Below are 8,743 nucleotides of genomic sequence, written 5' to 3' on the forward strand. Positions count from 1 at the left end.
CAGTTGTGCCGTCATTTCCAACGGACCATGTTTATTAAGGACAAAACGTTGTCGGTGAAGAGCCCAAGAAGAAGAAAACTAAGAAAAAACAAGGTATATATCACTTGTGAACAGAATGATTTTAATTTGCGCCATTTTCAATCGCTATATAATATTCGTACTTGTGTAACGGTCAAATGTGACGTCAAACGTTAGGGTTCTTGGGTAATTAAATTCTTTACGGTCTGGACCATGATAGCGTATCAGCATTGTTGTTCTTATCATACAAATACCTGATTAAATCATTTAATTTTTCTCTCCAGAATTCCTTTGTGGCATTTTTTACCCGTCACATGAAAAGGAGGTGCATTATCTGTGCATACAGTACATGGTATGTATTGAAATTTTCTGACCCATTAATAAGTGTATCACTTCAAACTGTAACTTGTGTGTGCTGTATGGGATTATAATTATTCATCCCGCTGTATGAATACAGAATAGCAGGCTTGAAATCCCTGTTCACCTTACACAACTGTACCAACATTCATTCTGCAGTTCAAGGTAGAATATTCAAATCCAAAAGATTCCTTTCTTTAAAGGGGTCATATGATGCGATTTAAATTTTTCCTTTCTCTTTGGAGTGTTACAAGCTCTTGGTGCATAAAGAAGATCTGTAAAGTTGCAAAGACTAAAGTCTCAAATCCAAAGAGATATTCTTTATAAAAGTTAAGAGTCAACCACACCTACCTAAAACGGCTCGTTCTAACACGCCCCAACATACCTACGTCGCTCTGTGGGAAGATTTGCATAACGCCACACAAATGTTCAAACAATAATGTACAGTATGTGGAAAATAATGTGTTTTTTGAACCTTAAACCGCATAAACACATTTCATTACACCAAATACACAAAATAATGTTCTTTTTAGCAACATCATATGACCCATTTAATGACATCTCCAAGGGTTCAAACACAGTCAAATCTACACACATAAATTCTCACTTGCAACGCTAGAGGTCGCTGTCTTTACAATATTAGGTATACTGTATGTTTTATTGGGTTGTGTTGAAAATAGCATACTACCATACTATACTTATTATCTCAGCAGTATATAGTATGTATATTGTCCACAGATTGTGAATTTTCTATGCATGGAATACCCAGATGACCTACTAAATTTGACAAAATGTGTAGTACACTAAGTAGAATACTGTACAACACAATGCAATGTGCCCGACTTTCTATTTCTAGTGTGATTTTTAACATTCCATGCTATGTATGTTATACTGCAAAGTGCAGTACATATTCTATGCTGCCTACTATTTATAAAATAGTATATGAAACAGTATGCAGTACACATGCATGCAACCAATGCAAACAGTATATGATAAATTGTTGTCATATGACTCAGTTGTGTTATTTTGTATGTATAATTGTGTATAAAAATCATATCTGGATATTACTTCTGGTTCATTCATCACAATGGAGATTAAAAACAGGAGGGTTTTTGACAAAAGGTCAAGTCGACCGCATTGCAGTAACCAGCACAGTGTATATAGCAGCAAATATAGTAGGTCAATTCATGTACTATATGTTGCATAAACTGTACTAGTAGTTTAGTAGTGTGCTATTCTAAACACTCCTGCAGCACAATTTTGGCGTCTTACTTATCTAACACACACTTTTAAGTGTCTGCTAATGAACTAATGAGATGAATCAGGTGTGCTAGATAAGAGACACCTCCTAAATCTACTTCCGTTCTGTCTGTATCTCTCTGGGCAGTATTTTCTCTGTATCATTTCCTTGTTCTATGTATAATTCCTGCACTCTTGCCGGTTCCTCATGTTCTACAGAATCTGCCAAAAGCTGTTTTTGGCAGACACATCACACCCAAACCAGCCTACACACAGCCACAAGTAAATACAGCACATGTTTTTGGTGGTACAGTGTATTACGCTGAGGTTTTTTAAGGTCTTGCATGACATGTGAGCTGTAATTATCACTGCCGCTGGAACTGCTATTGTAAAGTGGAGTAGAGCTGTTGAATCTGTTTATATCTTGTTGACCAAATTAAAGGAATAGTTCACCCTAAAATGAAAATTTGCCCTCAGGCCATCCAAGATGTAAATGAGTTTGTTTCTTCATCAAAACAGATTTGGAGAAATGTAGGATTACATCACTTGCTCACCAATGGATCCTCTGCAGTGAATGGGTGCCGTCAGAATGAGAGTCCAAACAGCTGATAAAAACATCACAATAATCCACAAGTAATCCACACCACTCCAGTCCATCAGTTAATGTCTTGTGAAGTGAAAAGCTGATTGTTTATAAGAAACAAATCCATCATTAAATCTAGACTTGATTTGTTTTAGATGCATATTAGTGTCAGCTAAATTTGTTTTTTAATTTGTTGTTATTCAGTTGCATTTCTATTGCATTTGCATTTTACAGATGTAAAAGTGAAAGAACTATAACAATTTCAGTATAAGTGATGATAACGCCAACTATATTTGATTAATAATATTAAATATCAAGCTAACATATAGATTATTAACAACTAACCCTGGCATACTAATATATTAATATTGACTAGTTTAGCTTTTCTATTTAATTTAATAAAATATTAATGCTAAAATTACACATATTATTAAGTATTAATATTAAATAATATATATTTCATAATATATGTAATTTCAGTCTTAAAAATATTCTTAAATTTAACAGAAAAAGCTAACTTAAAATATAGTAATATAAAAAGCTAAAGTAATATAAAAAGCTAAACTAATGACTCCACAATGTCAGTGTCATGCCAGGCAAAAATATAATAAAACGTCTGCATGATAAGGAAAACAGAATGCGGCATGGCTCACGGTAATGAGATGTTTTCAGAAGTCATGTAGAGAAAGTATAAGGTGGTTTAGAGAGAATAAAGATGGCCCAGTTGTTCCGCTTCATTCAAGTGTTAAATCATCTTCTTGTCCTGTCATCCTTGCCGGATTACAGATCATATCAGAATGGGTTTGAGCTCCATTTAACTCTTATTCGCTCTCTAACACAGGTTTTGATGGCAGTTTGAGAGCTGATGGCGGGGCATCTGGACTCTTATGGGCCGTTGATCCACGTTTGAGGAATTAGACTGGAAGATCTCTCTCTCTCCCTCAATCCTCAGGACTGTTTCTCCATATGGTTTCTGCAGGTAAGCTCGGATCACCTGGGGAGTGTTTGACAGGCTGATTATAAGAAAGTGTTGTCATGTTGTCATGTTGAATGGAGAGGCTTTGAGGCATCAGCGGAGGGTATTTCAGGATGTGTTTGGCTCATTCCTCGGCGTGTGTATGCAAGCATCTGTTCATTTATCTGTGAATGAGATGTTGACTCACTCCGGCACACAGGATGTTTGAATCAACACATAACAGACTGCTGTAGTGATGCATGCAAGCGCAACGCTCTGCAAACCAGGCAGCTGTAGTTGCACACACATGCATGTGAAATGGTTGAGATCTGCTTTTTAAAAAATAACAATGTTCAATCGTGGAAAACAGTAAGGAAAAACAACATAGAAAAACCTTATTTGACCAGTGATTATACATGTCACTTCAAAATAAGTATTAAACTTCAAACTATAGTTGATATTTTACAGCTAAATGGAGTTATTGACCAATCTGTAATTGATTGCTGTATGATCTTGTTATATAATATGTGTAGGACCTTTTATGCAAATGCAGCTTCACAGAATAAAGAAAAGTGAAATACAATAAAACATAAAATGAATTCTAAAAGATAAGAAGGATGTGAGAACTTAAAATGTAAGAATATTTAAAATATTAAAATTTAGGAAAATGTAAAAATATAAAAAAACTTATTTAACTTAAAAAATAAATAAAAAGCTAGCATAAACACACACACACACACACACACACACAAACTAAAATTAATTAGTATTAAACTATATATATTATATAAAGCTAACATAACAAATGATATAAATATTAAATAATATATTTGTAATATATAGACTTTCATAGTATTTTAATTATTAAATTAAAATGTAAAAACTTAAAACTGAAGAATATCTAAAACATGAAATATAAAAATTTAGGAAAATGTAAAAATATAAAAAACTTATTTAACTTATTAAAAATAAATAAATAAAGCTAGCATACACACACACACACACACACACACAAACTAAAATGAATTAATATTAAATAATATATTTGTAATATATAGAATTTCATAATATTTTTATTAGTAAATTAAAACGCTAACTTAAAATATAGTAATATTACAGGTCCCATATTTTACACCTTTCTGGAGTTTTATTTTAGGTTTTGATGTCCTTAAGAATATATATTTGCGGTATAAGTACCAAAAACCATCTCAATATATTTTTACAGCTCCTTTCTCAGGAGCTCTGCTGAGAACAGGTCGATTTTTGTCTGTCTAATTAATATTCATGAGCCTCTCTTCTGACTGGCCTGTTGTTTTCTGAGTGACGCACGGCCAGGCCAACCACAGCTAACTAGGGTCAGCCGACGTCACAGAGCTAGCTAGCTTAAACATTTTACTGTGGACTGACTGTTTTGAAACTTATATGGTAGTTAAATAGCCCCTAGACCTCAGTTATCGTGAAAAAAGCCAGGAAATTTCAGTTTTGACAATATGGGACCTTTAAAGGTAATGTAGAATATATTAATAAGCAAACTTAAAAAATATATTCATATTACATAAAAAACTAAATTATAGATCTAAATCCATTTATTAATCATAAAATTATATTAATAATAATATATATTTTAGACATGTTATTTAATGTTATTTCTATATTAAAAATATTTTAATATTAAATAGAAAACACTAACCCAAAATACATTATTGTAAAAAAAAAACTAACCTAGAATATATTCATATTAAATAAAAAGTTTATTAATAGGACTTTATTGATATATTTACAAAAGCTAACTTGTAAAAAAGACTAAAAGATTTTGTTAATAAAAGTCTAGATACTTTTTCAATGTGTTTGTAATGTAATAAACCCCGAACAGTTGTTCTTTTTGTGTAAAACACATGAAGCAGTGCCTTTGTGCCAGAATTGGCGCATGTCTGGGCAGACAGCTAAATTGAATGTGTTTGTCGTGTCTATTTTTAGTCAGAAGTAAGAGTGTGAGACTATGGTATACATATGTGTGTGTGTGTGTGTGTGTGTGTGTGTGTGACAGTGTGTTTATGGGGTGTGATTTCAGCAGATGGTCTTTGGGTGTTTGTGTTCATACGCAACATATGTAGGTCAGGTGCTGCATGGGCTGTCGTTACCGTGGAAAGTAGACATGTTTGACTACCGTGGAGTCAAACATGACGGCAATCTCATCACTATGATGCTTTAGGATTATAAATACATGTAGGGGACTTTTTTGTCATGACTATTAATAAATCTATACGAGTTGATTATATCTTCTGCAGCTTGTGCAGATTTATCAGGACACAACCGGAGCGCCGCAACACCTCTTCTCCACTTTACCTGCACTCCTCTTCCTCTTCTGGGCATCCTGCCATCTAAAATAACCAGGCTTTACTGCTCTATCCATCATTCAGATACTAGCTCGAGTAATAAATCTCCTGTCTGGCCCAGGAGGCTCATGGGAAGACTCTGTTCTATTTTATTTCAGAGGGAGAGAAATAAAAAGTAGAGCAGAGGCAATAAGGCTATGTCAGGTGTGGGTCTGTAACTGGTTTTTAACTTTATCATTTCAGAAGCAATTCAAACTGAATAGTGTTGATGAGCAAATAAAATTACATTGGAAATTTGCAGACGTGCACAAAAGTTCTGTTCAGACAAATGCAAATGGTAATTCACAGTCTCTGAAAGTGAGATTTACATCCTCTATATATCTATTCTGTTTGGAAAAATATGTTTTATGTTGAAATCTAAGATGGTCCTGGGAAATCTATCCATCTATCTTACAGAATTTACAGATTATAAAAAGCTAAATATAACATACAAAAAATGTGACATTTAAATTTGCAATATATTATTTCATAGTAATATGTAATTTCAATGTAAAAAATATTTATATTAAATGGAAAAAGCTAACTTAAAAAACGTAAAAAAATATAAATATTAAATACAAAACTAACTTGTAGATTATAAAACACTATCATTATTATATTAATCATAAATAATCAATTTTAAAGATGTAATTTCAGTATTTAAAATCATTTTAATCGTTAATTAAATAGAAAAGCCTAAAATATATTATCATAAAAAACTAACCTAGAATATATTCATAACAAAAGCTAAATTAAAATTAAATTAAAAAGCTAAACCTAGCATAAAATTATATTAATGTTAAATAATAATGTTTAATATATTATTTTATTATATATGTATTTTCTATATAAAAAATACTGTATTATTAATAGAAAAAGCTAACTTAAAATGTAGTAATATTAAATCCTTTTTAAATATGTTAATAAGTCAGCTTATAAATAAATATGAACATTAAATAAAAAACTATCTTATAGATTATAAAATAACTTTCATATAATTGAAAACAATTTAATAATACCTATTTGTATAGGACCTTTTATGCATAAAATGCAGCTTCACAGATCAGAAAAAAATGTGAATGACAATAAAACAAAATGAAATCAAAAATAAAAGGAGGATGTGAGAACTTAAAATGTAAGAATATTTAAAATATTAAAATTTAGGAAAATGTAAAAATATTTTTAAAAACGTATTTAACTTAAAAATAAATAAATAAAGCTAGCATACACACACACACACACAAACTAAAATGAATTAATATTAAATAATATATTTGTAATATATAGAACTTCATAGTATTATAGTAGTAGTAGTAGTAGTAGTATAGATTGTTACATTAAAATTTTAAAAAGCTAAAAAAGCTAACTTAAAATATAGATAAAAATAAAATATAAAATATGTAAATATTATAGTAAATGTAGTATTATAGTAAGTATTAATATTGTTATATTATTATATTAATATAGATGTCATTTATTTTTCAAACATAATTTTAAAAACTAGTTAACACAAAATGAATTTACTCACCCGCCTCTTTTGTTATTCTAAACACATTTGTATTTCCTTCAAGGAATACACAAAGAGTTGTTCATCCTTTTCAACTCCAAAAAATCACCATAAACATACTGGATTTATGTCACTGGATTCCCACGGTTGCTGTCAGACTCGTGTGGCATATTTAAATGAGCACAAACGTGAATGTGCCACTGAAGAAAGAAAGTTATAGGGGTTTAGAAGGACATGATGATGACTAAATAATGACAGAATTGCTACTTTTGTGTGAACTATTCTTTGAAGTAAACGTTTTCCTGTGTATCAGTCTATAACAAAATCGATTTTGAACCGATGCGCTTCTTTTGAGGTGGAAAATAAAGTGGAAACAATCGTAGCCAATGATTTGTCACATCTTGAGAGCAAAAATATCGATTGCACTACACATACAGTATAACTTACAAAAGCTCCAGTGACTGAACACCAAACATGCTTGAAAACCAGTATTAAATGCCAAGTATAGACCTGCATGGTGATATTATGTTGACGTGCTGGTTGCATGTTATTTATAGAAATAACAAATGAATATTTCCTGGGAGCACAGGAACATATTTACACCAATGAAAGGTACAGATTGCACGTTAACATCAGTGCTGACTCTAAAGTGACGTCCACACCTTCAGCGTGTGTTCAGAAGAAGAACATACTGTTGGGTTGGGGAGTCTAAAAACAGCCTGAATATCTGGGGCAACCCACTTTGGGGAAAAATGCAAAATGTGCTTGTGTGTTTATTTGAGATATATATATATATATATATATATATATATACAAGTGGGATTCGGTTATAAGCCTTATAAACAGTTTGAGTCGAGTTAAACATTAACATGACTATTTTAGTATTTAGTGTGTTTGTCGTGAAATTTACTGCTCTGGAGCTGCATGAACCAAACCTGATGAACATGTTCTCCATGATTTGAGATGATCCGAAGAGCTTAAAGGTGCAGTAGGAGATCTTGGAAAATGCTAACTGAAATAAAGAACTAAAGGATCAAACCACCATGTATGGCGTTTGAGGTAATTTGTGAATTAGCATAGACTTATAGTCTAAATAAAACAATTTGCAACTGTTAGTATTATTACACTTGTATACAAAACTTTGTATTATGCTTGTTATAGAGTGTGTGACGTCACGTGCAATACGGTTGACGCGGTTGTCACAGCGACCGTCACAGCCCTACTGTGCAATGATGGAGTTTCCTGACATCCAGACTGAACAGCACTTTCTCGACATGTTTCTGTGTTGTTGTTGCTCAGCAATGGCATGGATGCGATGTTTTCTGGGGGTTTGGCAAAAGGAGAGTGGGACGCTGGGCGGTGCTCGGGGTGGTGACTGAAGGCGGCGACTGTGTAGTTCTGCCGTCACCTTTTTACGGCAGTCACAACGGTTCGTGAAAAATCACAGCTACTTTATGCAGGCTGTGTGCATTTGTCTGTGGATTGACTGTTTTGAAACTTATATGGTAGTTACATAGCACCTAGACCTCAGTTATCATGAAAAAAGCCAGGAAATTTCAGTTTTGAACTTTTGACAATATGGGACCTTTAATGGAAGCAAGAACATCTGACCGTCTGTATAATTTGGCAGTTTATGCATTTGGCAGACGCTTTTAAACTGTTCAAAAATTGTGGTCAGTGATATTTTTAATGTTGTAGAAGATTCTTCT

This window comes from Sinocyclocheilus rhinocerous, unplaced genomic scaffold, assembly GCF_001515625.1.
Source record: "Sinocyclocheilus rhinocerous isolate Xijiao unplaced genomic scaffold, SAMN03320098_v1.1 scaffold799, whole genome shotgun sequence".
NCBI classification, from domain to species: domain Eukaryota; kingdom Metazoa; phylum Chordata; class Actinopteri; order Cypriniformes; family Cyprinidae; genus Sinocyclocheilus; species Sinocyclocheilus rhinocerous.